The sequence below is a fragment of the Haemorhous mexicanus genome, chromosome 1 (assembly GCF_027477595.1).
Source record: "Haemorhous mexicanus isolate bHaeMex1 chromosome 1, bHaeMex1.pri, whole genome shotgun sequence".
NCBI classification, from domain to species: domain Eukaryota; kingdom Metazoa; phylum Chordata; class Aves; order Passeriformes; family Fringillidae; genus Haemorhous; species Haemorhous mexicanus.
Window position 1 is genome coordinate 69,542,677 of NC_082341.1, and position 15,129 is coordinate 69,557,805.

Sequence of the window (15,129 nt, forward strand, 5' to 3'; positions counted from 1 at the left end):
GCACAGAGATGCTTTCCTTGGGGGTAGGAGGAGCTCATAAGGGGTCAAAGTTTCAAATTTGGTTTCATGCTGAGGAAGTGACATTATGATCTCAGCTCCCAGTAAGGCCACTAGAATTGGTGGGATGATGTTTAGCTCTCACCACGCTGCTTGTGAGCTTGGCTGACGCCTCTGGAGCTGTGTGCTGTAGGTCTTCATGTGCCACGATGGAGAGGCTACCTGGCAGCCAGGCTGGGCACAGCTGGGCCAGCAGCGTGCCCAGGGATGGGGCACAGGGATAGTCCCCTGCAGGAGAAGTTACTCTGTTTGCCGCCTCACAGGGGAAATCACTTCCTCCTCCTCCTCTTCCTCCTGTGATGGGGAAGGCTGGTGGCTCAGGAAGCTCTGGGGACAGAGTCCATGCCCTGGCTGTTTTTAACACAGATTTCTTCGGACAAGGCTTCTCCTTGATAGGAGAGAAGCACCATCATTCCTGGAGTTTCTCTGCTTTGGCTTCTGCCTGCAGCTATTACCTCCTTTCCCCACTCCCAAGCCATCCTGCTGGGCTTTCTGCCTTGCTGTATATCCAGAGACACAGTGAATACATACGTCCCCCTCTCTCCCTCGCTCTCCTGTGCAAGTTCCCTCACTCTCTCCCTCATTTTCCTCCCAATACACCCATGCCCTACCCCCTGACTAAAGCAAAATTTCCCTCTTTTTTTGGCAGCTGGCCTTCCCAGGGGCCCAGACTAACAGAAGCCTGAGCCCTGACTGACTGTGCCTTGGCCAGAGCAGAGCAGCTCTTTGCTGAGAGATAATGTTGCCTTAAAGGAGAAGGGATTTTTTTTTTTTTTTTTATTTCCCTATCTGTTTTGCTATCTTGCTCACCCATTTGTTTCTAGGCTCCCATGAGGAGAATGATGCTTGAGCCTGGGACCTGCTGCCTCCCAGTCACCTACTGGGAGTTCTCCTCTTCCTGGACAATCTTCCTGCCTGTGGAGTTCACCTCTGAGCCAGGCCTCCCCTAATTAAAGCAAGCCTTGCTTTTGACTTTCTGCAGGCTCTGGATTTCTGCAAGGCCTTTCCAGGACTTGCAGCTTTCCTCCAGCTCAGCCCTTGGAAGCCAAATGATGAAGCTTCCAGGGCTTCTCCCGCGGGATGGCTCCAGTGCATGCATCTCACTGTCAGGAAGCTTTTCCTGACACTCAGCCTAAATTTTCCCCTTTTCAAATGTCATCCTGGCACTCCTACTTAGCATGCACTTTCTGTGTGTCTCACTCCCTCTGAGCAGGCTGTGCTTTTCCCTCTCCACTGCCTGGGCTCTTTCTGGTGCTTGCTGGCTGTCACCCACTTTTCTCGCACCCGCCTCAGCTTGGCCAGTCCAAGCACATTATCTTACAGCTCATTTCCCTTTATAAATCAAACCTCCCAGGCATTTTCCTCTCTTCTTTTTCTAGTTCTTTCTTCTTTTTAATTTTTTTTAAATTTTCCTTTTCCCTTCTCCCCACCACACAGGAGGGATTTTTGGGTGTCTGCCCCATGGTTCAGAACATTTTTCTCTCGACTTTCACTGGCAAGGGTTTTAGTATAAAGTGCTGACATTTCTTTGTTGTCGTGGGCAGCTCCCTCTTGGAGTAATGAATCGTTGGGAATGGGTAAATGCACAACCAGAGGTCCTGGGAGCAGCCCAGGCAGGTGCCCCTCAACCTGTGCCGTGCTCATGCAAACTCTCCAGTGCAGACTGAGCTTCCACTGTTGTCTTCCTCTGTGTGGAGTCATGATCACTCTCCCCTTTTTGGACTCTTCCAGTGGATTTTGTGGATCTGAGGATATTAAACCTCTGCTGAGTTAGGTCTGTGTGGGCAATGACCTTGAGTTCAGGGAGGACTGGAAATTAAGAGGGGCAGGCTGTGCCTCATGGTGTGCACACATGAAATGGCTCCATGTGCCTCATTTCTTTATCAAGCCAGCCTGAATGTGCTGCCTGATGAGGAACAGAGCAGCACCAGAATGGAAAAGAGTAAGAGACAGGTTGCCTTTGCTTCTGTGTCCAACTTTTTTGCTACCACATGACATGGGTTTTGTTCAGGATCGGGACCTGGGCTGAAGGGACGAGTTGCTCTCCCACTTTGCAATGCTACTGGCATTGAGTTCTTGCTTTGCTGTAACCAGAAAATGAAGGTTTCTCCATGCAAAGCAGCAAACACAACCGTGGAGGTTGCCATGACAGCTCCAAGGGGAAACTGGGTCAGCCCTGCAGCCCATGGAGGGGACCAGTCATGGCTGCCTGGTGGTCACCTGCAAGCCCACAAGGGCAGATGTGTTCCAGCACTCACTATTGGGCTGACTGCACTGGTTCTGTGTTTTCTGGGAGGGAACCAAAGAGTTTCAAACTTGGTTACCATTTTAAAGCTAGTGTGGCTAAAATGGTTGGTTGGAACCCACACCACTGCCATGGCAACAGATACATACACTTTTTTTTGGAACATGAAATGAGAGCAACTTTTCTGGTGCATAAGTAATTCTTCAGAGGAGGAGATGCCGAGGAACTAGAATTAGGAATAACCTGCTGAGGGGACTGGAGATATCAAGCCAGTAGAATGAATACAGAATTATTTAAAAATTAAAAAGGAAGTCAAGGATGAATGGAGAGGCTGAGAAAGTGCCTTGGCCAGTAAAAGTCCTTAAATAATAGTGTCCTCCATGGACTTAAGACCAGTTATGAAACACATTATTGGTTTCACATCAAAATAGTTTTTCCAACAGATAGAAGTGCATGTTCATTGATTATTGATCCCTTTGGAGAATGTGGTCATAAGTGTTTCAGGGGAGCATTGCTGAGAACTGTGGAAGATCTATCCTTTTTCCCAGCCATTTACCCTCATTGCCTTCTATGTATCCTGCTCGAGGGTATTATATTGATCTGTTAATTCTCCTTTTCTCTTCCTGCTTGCCACTTTTGAGACAGAAGACACCAGGGATCAGGGTACCCTTCTTGAAGAACAGAAGGGACAAATAAGGCACATCAAACAGTCTCTGCAGTGGAAGCCAAAGTCACCACTGTTCCTTTCCTTTGTTATCACCATAATCCTGTGTAGAAGGACAGACAGTGATGGCCCACCTCCCATGGGTTGTGTATTATCAGCAGTTTCATAACAGAGTAGTTTTAGGCTTAAATTCAGCTCTGCTTTTGTGTAGATACCACTGACAGGTAATGGTGTGACCTGTTTAACAGTGTGACTATACAATCTGTAGTTAATTCCATGTAAAAGAAAATACATACTTTTGTGGCGACCATGAAATTTTTGGGGAATTGCATGTGTGAAATATGAATTAATGCATTGAACACCCTTTTGTACACACACATGTGCTCACACACAAAAGCATGGATCAAGTTTCAAGGTTTGCTCCATAAAAGTGGTGTTGATTTGGAAGGTTTTGCTGCTGCCTTTTGCAGCCTTTTTCCTGTCACAGAGACAAGGAGCACTAGAGGGTTTGCCTTATGGGGCACTGACAGCTTGGCACTTTGCACTGCATGGCTGGAGGGTCACTGAGCCTGGCAAGGTGAGTCCTTCCCACAGGCTGTGGTTCTTTATGAACTTCCCCCCTGTGGGTTTCTGGCAGTGACCCTGAGCCTTAGGAAGAGGTACCTCTGTTTCTGTGCAGGTAGCCAATATTGCACTGCTGTGACAGTGGTTTAGCCATGACAACAGAATGATGACCTGTGCTTGCTGAGCACTACCACTGCACAAGCAGTACTTTTCTGAGATCAGAGCCCTGGCTCAGTTGGCTGGCACCAAGGCTGGGCTGGGTGCAGGATCTTTCAGCATTGGGTTGGAATCCCTCTGAGGCATCAAAACATGCAAATCCTTCCTGCTGGCCTCCTCCTTGCCTGGTTTCCCTGTCTTTGACCCTGTCTGAATGTGAGGTCCCCATCAAACCTGCTCTATCCCTCCCCTCCTCAGCTGGACAGGAGAGAGAAAAGGCTCCTCAATTGAGATAAGGTCAGGTAGAGATCACTCAACAATTACAGTCATGGGCAAAACAGACTCGAGGGAATTAGTTTAATTTATTATCAATCAAATTAGAGTATGATAATGAGAAATAAAACTAAATCTTGAAAACACTTTCCCCCCACTCCTTCATTCTTCCTGGACTCAACTTCACTCCCAAAATTCTCTACCTGCTCCCCATAGGGCAGGGGGATGGGGGGGCTGGGGCTACAGTGCAGGGGAATGGAACTGGAGCTGTGGTCAGTTCATCACACATTGTCTCTGCTGCTCCTTCCTCCTCAGGGAGGGGACTCCTCACATTCTTTTCCTGCTCTAGCCAGGGGTCCCTCCCATGAAAGACAGTCCTCCATTAATTTTTGCAAAGTGAGTCCTTCCCACAGGCTGTGGTTCTTTATGAACTTTCCCCCTGTGGGTTTCTTCCACAGGGTGCAATCCTTCAGGAACAGCCTGCACCAGTGTGGGTCTCCATGAGGTCACAAGTTCTGCCAGCAAACCTGTTCCAGGGTGAGCTCCTCCCTCCACAGGGCCGCAGATCCTGCCAGGAGCCTGCTGCAGCATGTGCTTCCCATGGGGTCACAGCCTCCTTTGGGCACCTGCTCTGGCGTAGGGTCCTCCACAGTGAGTATCTGCTCCACTCCATGGGCTCCAGAGGCACAGCCTGCCCTCATATGGGCTGCACCATGGGCTGCAGGGGAATCTCTGCTCTGGCACCTGGAGCACCTCCTCCCCCTCCTCCTTCACTGACCTTGATGTCTGCAAGGCTGTTTCTCTGACATATTCTCACTCCTCTCTCCAGCTGCAGTTTCTCTCATGTGACAACTTTGTCTCCTTTAACACCTTATCTCAAAGGTGCTACCACCATCAGTGACAGGCTCAGCTTTGGCCAGCTTCAGGTCCATTTAAGTCTGGCTGGCAATGGCTCCATTGGACATGGGGGAGACTTCTGGCAGCTTCTCACAGAGGCCACCTTTAGAGCACCCCACTACAAAAACCTTGCCATACAAGCCAAATACACTGTCTTGGACATCATCTCCTCTCCAAATTAATCTGAAAGCATTTCTTTCCAATGCCTTTAGAATCCCAGAAGGGATCTTAATCCCTTCATCATCCTCCTCATACAAAGTGTACCTGGGGTGCCGGATGGCTGAATAACCTCTCATGCACTGAGAGCCATTAGCATTTGAATTAGTGGCATGAGGCTAGCAGGCGATTATCCCATTTAACAGCTGTTGAGTGCTGTTGAAGGGACACCTCAAGAAGAATGAAGAAAAATGTAGTGAATATTTCTCTTTTAGTAAGGGTTTTCCTGCCTTGTATGAATATTGACATGCTTGAAAAGTGGTGCGTTTTCCACAGGGAAATGCACCACTTGTTAAACGTCTTTCCTGGGGAGAGCTGGATGCCTCAGAACACCTACAGCATACCAGCAGATGAGAGTGAGAAAGGAGCACTGTCCCCAAACCGGAAGGGAAGTGGTCCTGCCCATTTGGGAAACAGGCTAAGCCAAGCATAAAGAGAACAGTCATAAGAAAGCTGCAAAAAGAAGCAAAAGTTAAAGCATCTCCTCTGCTCTAGAGCACTTCAGCCATAAGAGATGTGCCTGGGATGGGCCTCACTGCTATTCTTCTAGGTGGAAATGTGACTGCTTCAAGGGGCAGGAGGAACCAGGCAGCAGCTAGAGCCCCCAGTGTGATATAAAAGATGAACAAAAAATGCCCTCTCTGAGGATTTGACTAGATGCAGAGAAGTGCATTTTGAAATTGTAGGATCTATCAGACATATTGCTTAAGGAAGCCTTTATGTATGCAGGGCATTTTTGCAAAAAAATGAGCAGGAATTATTGCAGTTATTAGTGCAGATAAACCTCTCTCTCCTGGTATATGACTCCATTTCTCTGGATTGTGTGTTAAGAAAAAAGCCAAGTACCAGTCCTCATCATCACAAGGAAGTGCTGTCTGGGCTCCTGCATCAAAGACATTGAAACAAGACTGTCCCCATCTCCCACTTGGAGTCTCGAACATGATTCATTTCAAAGCTCTGCCTTTTAGAGTAAGCTGAAGGAGCTGAGGATGCCACACTTTCACAAGGATTCACCTATGTCACGTCCCACTGGGATGCTGGTGACCTGCCTCCCAGCCTTTCAGAAGGTCAGGTCCCTCATTCAGGTGTGTTGTGGATGCCTGATCCCCTTTCTAAAAGCTGTCTTATCCTCGAGATGTTTGTGGAAAGTTGGCTTCATTGTCCCCCCAGGATCAGCATCTCAGAAAAAACAGAAATAACCCCCGCAGGCTTGTCTTCAGTGGAGAGTGAGGGGGACAGCAATGTGGAAGAAGTGGCTTTTTTGTCCTGCTGTGATTCAAAGCTGATCGCAAGACATGTGGGCTTTGGGGGAGGTTACCACTGCAGGGTTAGAAAATCAGTTTAAAATGGTGAGGTTGTCATTGGGGCAGAAGTGATGAGAGTGGGCAAATAGAAATATTTTTTCCAGTGTTTTTTGTGGAATTGGAAGTCTTCGTTTCCTTTAGACTTAAGGGGGATAAACATTTTCTAACAAGCCAGAGGATTTTATGGGGTACAAGATTTTTCCACTTGATTTTTCAATCTTTCAATATAATTTTTGTTTTCACTCTCACTCATTTTTTCTTTCTCTTTGAATAAACTCCCTTTGAGGTGCATGCAGTGGCAGTATCCAGGCACAGGTGAGGATGTAGAAACATTTGCATTGTTAAATAATATCCTTCCTATTATTCTCTCCCTAATTATTTTTACCCTCTGTGATGACCACTTACAGTTTAATGAATGTAAGCATTATTTCCATACAAAGCAGTGGTAGCAACAAAGATGAAGACGCCTCTTTTTAACCTTACTTGTTTCTAAGCAGGCCTTTTTCATACCATCCTTACCACTTATCTGACCAGTAAATCTGCAAATACATGCAAATGGTATTTACTGTGTTTTTGCACGTACCTTGAAGCAGATGGTGAGCCAATACCAAAGCTCACATTTTTACACCTTTATGCAGCATCTGGGGAGCTGGATTAAATTCCTGCCCTGCTTGGGGCTTCACACAGACCTCTGCCTCTATGGCAAATGACTCACAGCTGCTGCCAATCCCTACTGCATTGTTTCAGGGTATTTTTCTTCATACAGTATGAATAAAAGAATGCTGACAACACTTCCTCCACCTCCCCGACCCCCCTGCCCACAAGTAATATTTCCAAAGAGCCATGCCAAGGTTTTGAGCCATTATTCTGCATGCTGCTGGTGTCTCAGTCACCTGGATGCCCTCCTGCTTTTTCCATGCTCTGTGGCCCAGCTCAGCTGATATTGCAGCATCCCTGGGTGCTGTGTCTCAGTCACCTGGATGCCCTCCTGCTTTTTCCATGCTCTGTGGCCCAGCTCAGCTGATATTGCAGCATCCCTGGGTGCTGTGCGTGGGCTGTACAGTGAGGCAGATGCAGGGAGCTGGGTGTGCTGCAGGATGGAACCCAGGGCAGAGTGAGCACTCTTTGCTCACTGACATGGAAAAAAGAGTGGGAAGCACTGTTCTATGTGAGCTGAGCTTGTAGAAAGAGTCCTGGTGACATTAAACCATCTGAAGGGCTGCTGTTAATTACTGTAAGGAGATCAGGCAGGTCTGTCCTGTAACCAGTGCTAGCAGCAGGCTGTGTGGGACTTGGGTGACCCTGAGCCATCAGGAGTTGCTTTGACTCATCCACATGCTGGGCAGGAAGGAGAGGGCAGTGGAGAAAGGGCTTCCCAAGCTAGGGCCTGAGCTGCAGCCTGTTTGAAAGATGCCAAAGTCTGCTTGCTGTGGACATACAGACGCCTGATCCTGTGGGAGTCCTTGCTGTGCCATAGCCGCTGGCAGGGTGAGGGGCCATGCCAGTGCACAAGCTGTTCCATCATCTCTTGCAGTTTGTCCTGCAGGCTGGCTCATTGCTCCTGGACATATTGTTGCTTGCTGGCCCTATGAGCATCCCCCACTCAAAGCCTATCGGATTAAACATGCGAGATGGGAGTTGCCAGCAAAAGTGAAACAAACCCACCTGTGGAGTTCCTTGGGAAAGTCCTTTCTGCTGAGGAGTTCAGCAGTGAGGCAGCACTGAAACCTACTCATCTTTCCTTGGGTAACACCCAGCCCTGGGGGAAGTCTCCCAGGAGATCACCCTCAAACACACACACACATACAGCCCTCATCCCAAAGCTCTCCCCTTCCGCTTGCCACCCAAGAGCAGACGATTATTAGGCATGAAGGTTATTTAATCATTAAAATCTGACCTGCTTGGGGTAGGTGTCTTCTTTGGAATCGTTACTGTAGCTCCCCCATTCCGGAGAGAAGTAGATGTATGATGTATTTCACATCTGCTTTGAACGAGTTGCATCTTCAATACGTCTGTTTCTCAAGTGGATCTGACATCTTTGTATAGCCAGATGAATTCTTTCCTCCACTCAGCCACCTTTCTCATCAATGTAGCCTTCATTGCCATTCTACCCCTGAAGCACCCACACTCATTTTCATAATCTTTCCTCTTTTTTTATCACTTAGCTTTTAAAGGCCTCGGGTATGGGTCATTCCTTCCCATCCATGTGGTCCTTCCTTCTCCTGTACAGTGCCTCATGGTATAACTCTCATCTCCTTGGAACCTGTGTTTCTCCATGGTGCTGTGTCTTTCTGCATATTTTCTTTGGCATAATGTATCACAATTCCCAATCTTTCTACACATAGATTTGTGCAGTCTCTCCTTCCCATACACTCTCTTTGCCCCTCTCTCTTCCCCTGGGCAATGGCTTGCTGCCTCTTTGTTGAACTCTGTTCTTTGGGAAACACCTATGTGAGCTGCCCCAAACTTTGCCTGCACAGCAGGCTCCAGCACAGCCATTAACATTGCCATTACCTTGTTTACCTCCCTTGCCATTACCTTGTTTACCTCAGCAGCCAAGTACTGGTGGACAGATCTTCATGAACACAAGGAGCTTTATTGGAATGATACTTCACTGATGTAAACTGTCATTTTAGAAGGGAAAGCAGGCCTTGAAATTCTCTCTCTGACACTCTGCAGTTGGGTCACCTCCCTGGGATTCACCAGGCTTTCCTCTCTCTGTGTTCCACACTGCAGCCCAGACCAGGCACAGGAGTACCCATTGCATGTCCCCAGTTGTTGACCAAGCACAAGACTACTCAGGGCTCTTTCTCCAGCAGCTGCTGAGTGCAGGGAAGTCCTTTTATAGCTTTATATTCACCACAGAGGGGTAGCATGCAGGGTAGGTAAACTGAAACCCAGCTCTGAAACCCTGGAGTGTGATGCACAGTGGGGAGCTCAGCTGGGAGCTCAGAAAGTCTGTAGCCTGTTCTCCATCTAGTGTTGGACTTGTTCAGCTAGGGGTGGACCTTTCTTTAAAGTAGCCCCCTGCCCCCCATGCTGCAATGGACTCTTTCTCTTCTGCTGCTTCAGATCCAGTGATGGGAACTGCTGGGAGACAGAACGACTCAGGCTGCAGGATGTTTTGTCTTGTGGCTGAGAGGATGCTGTGTTTATTACCTCTTTCCCTGAAAAAACACAATTCCCCAGGGTGACTGTGCTCTGACACTCTCCCACTGTTTTAACAGCGGCTGACAGATGCTCTTTTAGCTCTTGGTCAGCATTCAGGCCATTTTGGTAATGAGGTACAACAGAGCAAGGAGCTGTACAGGTCAAGAAAACTTTCTGGGGTAGATGGCAGTGTTTGGAAAGAAGGTGTTTCCCTAGGCATCACCTCAGAGATGACTGTCATTTTTTTCAGATTTAATCACAGTACCACACTGGCAGCACTGACGCAGACTAAGTCTCAGCATAATAAGGTCAAAGTACCCCAAGTCTGCATGCACAGACATTTGCTGGTTTACATCCAGGCCAGAAAGGACAGTGCCTGTTATTTCTTTCTGCCATGGGAGACATTGTGAAGGTCTGCAAGCAGCCTCTGCAGAGCCAGAGCCAGTAACAAGTACACTTGGAACATCAGTCCTGTGGCTCTCAGCTTGGGCTGCCAGCACAGGGGTGTTTCTGAAAGTGGGGCACCATGCTGCACTCCTCCACTGCTGCCCTGCTCTCAAACACACAGGCATCTGTGGGAGAGGGGAGGTGCCCCTCTGGTTCAGGCATCAGCCGGATGGCAGCCTGCCTTTGACCAAGAGGAAAGGAATGCAGCATCTCCCCGTGACTGAGAAAGCTCGGGTGGTTTTGCACATAGGAAGCTCCTTTAAATGTGTTTCCTCCCACTGCCTGGCCTTTTGTTTTTCAGCCATGCTTGATGCTGGTGTTGGAAAGCCGAACTCCCCAAAAGTGAACTTCCTCTCCTACTATAAACTGACCCTTGGGGTTGCCATAGCGACTGCAGAGCGGCCGGCAGGCTGTGTAAACACTCCCTCCCTCTTCCCATCACACTGGGCCTGAAAGGCTGAGCCACGGGATGTGCACAGCAACCTGGATTATGCAGGCAGTTGTGAAATGCAAACCCGACAATTTCTGTGCTTCCTCCCTGCTTCCCCCGCGGGGAGGCAAACCCAGCAGGCTGGTAGCAGGCATAAACACGCCCGTCCTGACGAATTTGGGCACATGGTGTGGTACCGCAGAAACCAAATCCAGACACTTACCTGGGGAGCTTGAGCAAGATGTGGAAATATATGGTGCAACAGGATCCTCTGCAACATCTGATTCCCTTGGCCTCACTAACTGTGGAGTTTCCAGCTGTGTGAGGGGAGCAGTTTGGTACACACTGTCACAGCTCCTTTTATGTAATTAATTGCAACAATCGACCGAGTGTGAAATCCATCAATTCTGTGTCCTCTGTTGCTCACTTTGATGTCAGTTCTCCCTCTTTCATTTTCTTCCTTCTTTTTTTTTTTTTTTCATTAAAGTTCCTGACTCTCTGAGTCACTCTCCAAACACTGATGTTCACGTCTGTATCCATCCCTGTAAAACCAGGTCAGGTATTTCAGCAGCAGTAGCCTGAGTGACACACTGAAGCATGTGGGAAGGTGTTTCCCAAGCACAGTGGGATATGCATCCCCTCCAGCCACTGCAGATGTTCTTCCAAAATGGCAGGTACTGCCTAGCCAGGGATTTTGTGAGAAGCAAGATAAACTACCCTATGAGGAGGAGATAATCAGCTCTGTTCCCATGGCATTGTGATGCATCTTGCTGGGTTGTCTTCAAGAAATAAAGTAGTTGTTCCACCACAACAGACCTGTGACTGCTTGAAAAAGCACAAAGCGCATAGTCTCAAAGCTTTGTAAAATGAAGTCCCTGCTCCAATGCTGTCTGGAGTAGCCATTCAGTAGTGCCAGGAGTCCTGCAAAACACCCATCTCTGCCAACTGCCAATACACTCTTTTGTTTCACTGTTATGAGACTTCCTGGCACAAGGATGGATGGATTTACCGATCCCATCTTTGTGAGTGCTGGGTGTCACTGACCAAGCTGATCGATATGTACCTTTGATCAGACATCTGGCTATACAATCACAAGCTGTCCGGGAATTCCCTGAATTTCCATCCTTTCTGCCACATCAGAGAGCATACACAGCCTCTGTTAAGCAAGGCAAAAGCAGGAGAGAAGATTTCTGGGAGAGTGTTTGTCTGTAATCCTAAAATGTCCCTCTAATCCCAGCCTGTGACTCAGAGCTGGGGGGGTGCAGAGGGTCGGTGTGGTCTGCTCACCCACTGCAGTGAGTCATTAGACCCCAAAGAGAAAAGAAGCCTTAAAGCCTCGCTCTGATTGGTGTGAGTGAGGGCAATGGGACATGTTGCACAAAGTATGCTAAACCAAGGGCAATTCTGATATGCATTTTGTTACAATACTGAGTCCCTATAGTGTCTCACTTAACAGATGGCAGGAGCTGAATCTGATTAAACAGGGTTTTCTGAATCACTCACAGAGACAATTGAGAGGCAGGCAGAGGCATAAAGCACCACACAGCTCTGAGAGCCTTCTAGATCTCAGTGGGTTTGCACTTCTCCATTCACTCCTTTCCTGCCTTATTACAGCATTTAAAAATAAATCAGCTGAATTAGTTGGTGTGACTACATGGTCTTTCCTGCTCCTGTCAAAGGAGTGCCCCAGTGTCGAGCAGTGCTGCCAGTCTGCCTGCATTCGATGCAGAAAATGTGGTGAGCTTGGTAATGTGATGACACTGATGCTCCCATTTTCCCTGAAATGAACGTCACAAAAATAAACAGCCTGCAAATCCCATATTCAGGTAGGGGTTTAGAAAGTGTGAAGTGGGCCACATGCATCTATGAAGTAGCTGGTGGGAAGGGGGGCAGGAGGAAGGAGGAAACGCAAAACAGAACTACTTCAGCAATTCTGGGAGCTCAAAGGTGGCTGGTCAGGTGAGTTTACATATTTCTTCAGAAAGAATCTTAAACCAGATTGGCCCTGATGAGGGATGGGATGATCTCAAACAATGCAGCATCTGAATTATGTCCATAGAAGCAGTTAAAAACCTGGCTGCTATACCAGTTATCAAAACCTCTGCAAACTGGGCCGCTTTTTTGGTGCAAATTTTGATGATTCTTTTTGGAGGGAGGGCAATGTTTTGGGCCCCAAAGACCACCTAGTTCTCCAAGAATGGCTGCCAAGTGCCAGGGCTGCATCTCAGCCAAATGCCTGGCATGGCAGGGAGCACGAGTAGGCACCACTTGAAGTCACCAGCAGTCTCGATGTTACTGCAGAACTAAGGAAATCTGAAGGAAGACAGTGCAGGGGACCTTTCAAATCCTTCCTGCATCTGGCTCCAATCCAGCTGCAAATGGCCCAGCGATGCCCTTTCCAGATGTGGACTGACACCGTGGCTGTCCAGGGAACCAAAAAATTGCTGGGGTAGGGAGAGGATTATTAACCTGGTTCAGCTTAAAAATGAGGGGAGGTTTGTGAGGCTTCTGCAAGGTCTCCTTGCTGCAGGAAGCATGTTTTCAGAGGTGCCTCTGGCTGTGGATTGCGAGTGGCCAGCCGGGCGCTGCGGTCGGCTGCTGTTGCCTCCCAAAGCCGCAGCAGCATTGTCGAGCTGCAGACGTGCAGAACAGCTCATGCCAAGACTGCGTGCTCACAGGTGATCTTTTGGTCTGTACATTTTCCAGCAGAGCTGGCAGCTGCTCCTGCAGTGTGCATGCTTCGTTGGCTGTCCAAAGAAGGAACTGGGCGGGCGTTGATCCAGTTGAGGCGGTTTCGAGGAGTGAAGGCAGGAAGGAAAATTACCAACTTTGACATATGTTGCTCCCTGCAGGTCTCTCTTATTATTGCCTGGCGGGATGTCAAGGTGCACAGACACGACCCAGAGCTGTAACACACGATGGCTGCTTCGCCTCCTGTCCCACCCCTTTCACGCAGGCAGGAGTGGCAAAACCATTTCTGGCATACCAGGAAATCCTGGTTCTCGCTATTATCAAGGAGGGAGCGTGCAGTTATACAACCTCGAGCTGCCATCAGCAGGACCTGTGGGAGGGAGGGGGGGAATAGTTCACTTGGAAAGGAATGCTGCAGTGTAGGGCAGTGGTTTTGACATGCTGGAGTGAAACTTGGCATAAGGGAATAGAGGGAATTCGTTTGCCAGGTAGACGTGGCACTTGAGCAAGAGAATAAATGAAATGGCAGTAGAAATCTTGAGAGATCTTAAGAGGTGGCTAATTCACACGAGGCATGTATCTGCAGCCCTTAGTGCAGTTTTCACTGCGCTGTGTGTCCACATCTTTCTAACAATTAGTATTTACCTGACCCTCTGGCTCTTTCATCTTGCCATCACACAAGAGAAACCAGCTGTGTGCATAGGCCCCCAACTTGACAAGAATTGAAGACCCAGGCTGCAGTGGCCTGAAGCGTTTGTCAGCCCTTTCTGACGGCAGAAATCTACTTAATTTTCTGAGAATATTTGTCCTCTCTACTGTGCCAGGAAGAATGTAGTGTGGCATAGCAGCCATGCAGAATGATGGCAAATATTTGTTCCTGGTAAAATTTTGCTTGCCACATGTCTTCATTTGCAGCACATCTCATGTCTTGGAGCAGATGGGGGGTGGTCTGCATATTCTTCTTAAATGGCACACTGAAAGGGCTGAGTCTTAAGGAGAGCACTTAGGTGGAAAGGGTGGGAGAAATACACATGCATCAAGAAGCACTAGGTGTGCATTGGATGAACACCTTTCCTTGCCTCTCCTGACAAGCCCCTGTCAAGGCCTTGACATCTAAACAAACATGTTAAACCTTCCTCTTCACAGATTCTTTCTACTGGGGCAAGTTCCCCATCGCTTGCTTTCGTGCTGTGCTTTCAGCCGTTGTTTTTGTAGTCTGTCAGCACAACCTTGAGAGAAAGGACTTTGGCTGCGAGCTGAACACACAGTACCAGCTGTACTGATTTCCATCTCCTGGTATGTAGCTGTGGACTTTCACACTGTGCCTTCTTTGCCTCCCCCAGTTTTCTCCCCACAGCTTCTGCTCTTTGTGGTGGAACTTACTTGGCCTTGAGAAGCCCCCTGCAGCCCTGCTGTCAGGAGGGGAGCCCCGTGGCAGGGTGCAGCCAGCCATGTGGGATGAGGGGCTGAAGGCATCAGAGGACTGTTGATGTTCCAACAAACTTTGGGAAGAGTGAGGAAAGCTGGAATGCATGAGTGGATCAGAGAAGAGGAGGAAATGAGTGGAAAAGGGAGATACTGTGTGATAGATGGGAAGGAGAGCAGAAGGGCAGCATAAAATCACACAGGGGATGGGCAGGATTTGAGGAATAGGGGCAATAAAAGGTGAGGGAGTGTTATGAGTGCCTAACTCTTGGGGAGCTTGTAAAAGACTGGATGTCCCTCCCACCCCCATCTCTGAGTTGAACTGTATTTTGAAATGAAAAGAAACCCAAAAGATATCTAAGTGACTATTTTTTTTTTTTTTTGGTAGTAAAATAGTTAGGTTGTTGTACTGTGACTTTTTTTCCCCCCCTGGCATTCTTCTGGTTATAGGAGTGAAGCACTCTAAAACCAAGGCAAAAGTACCATATTTTACACTTTGGCACATGCTTTACTTTTCTGTCCTTTTCTCCTTTCTGTGACTCTGGCAAGGAGAGGTGCAAAGCACAGACTGCTCCTCCTCCTCCTCCTTAGCAGGGGTTTTACCCTGACC

The 15,129-nt window shown here is 48.3% G+C and overlaps 1 protein-coding gene across 20 annotated transcripts in view; it reads left to right on the forward strand.

The window, feature by feature from the left end:
- The first annotated feature begins 14,243 nt into the window (after nucleotides 1-14,243).
- Nucleotides 14,244-15,129, forward strand: part of F13A1 (coagulation factor XIII A chain) — a 206,647-nt gene continuing 205,761 nt past the window's right edge. For 17 of the 20 annotated variants that reach the window (XM_059853015.1, XM_059853036.1, XM_059853053.1 and 14 more), the window contains exon 1: nucleotides 14,244-14,390. The gene's annotated coding sequence lies outside the window, so the exon portion shown is untranslated. The remainder of the gene's footprint in view (nucleotides 14,391-15,129) is intronic. The other 3 variants (XM_059853063.1, XM_059853108.1, XM_059853026.1) reach the window with 2 other exon arrangements.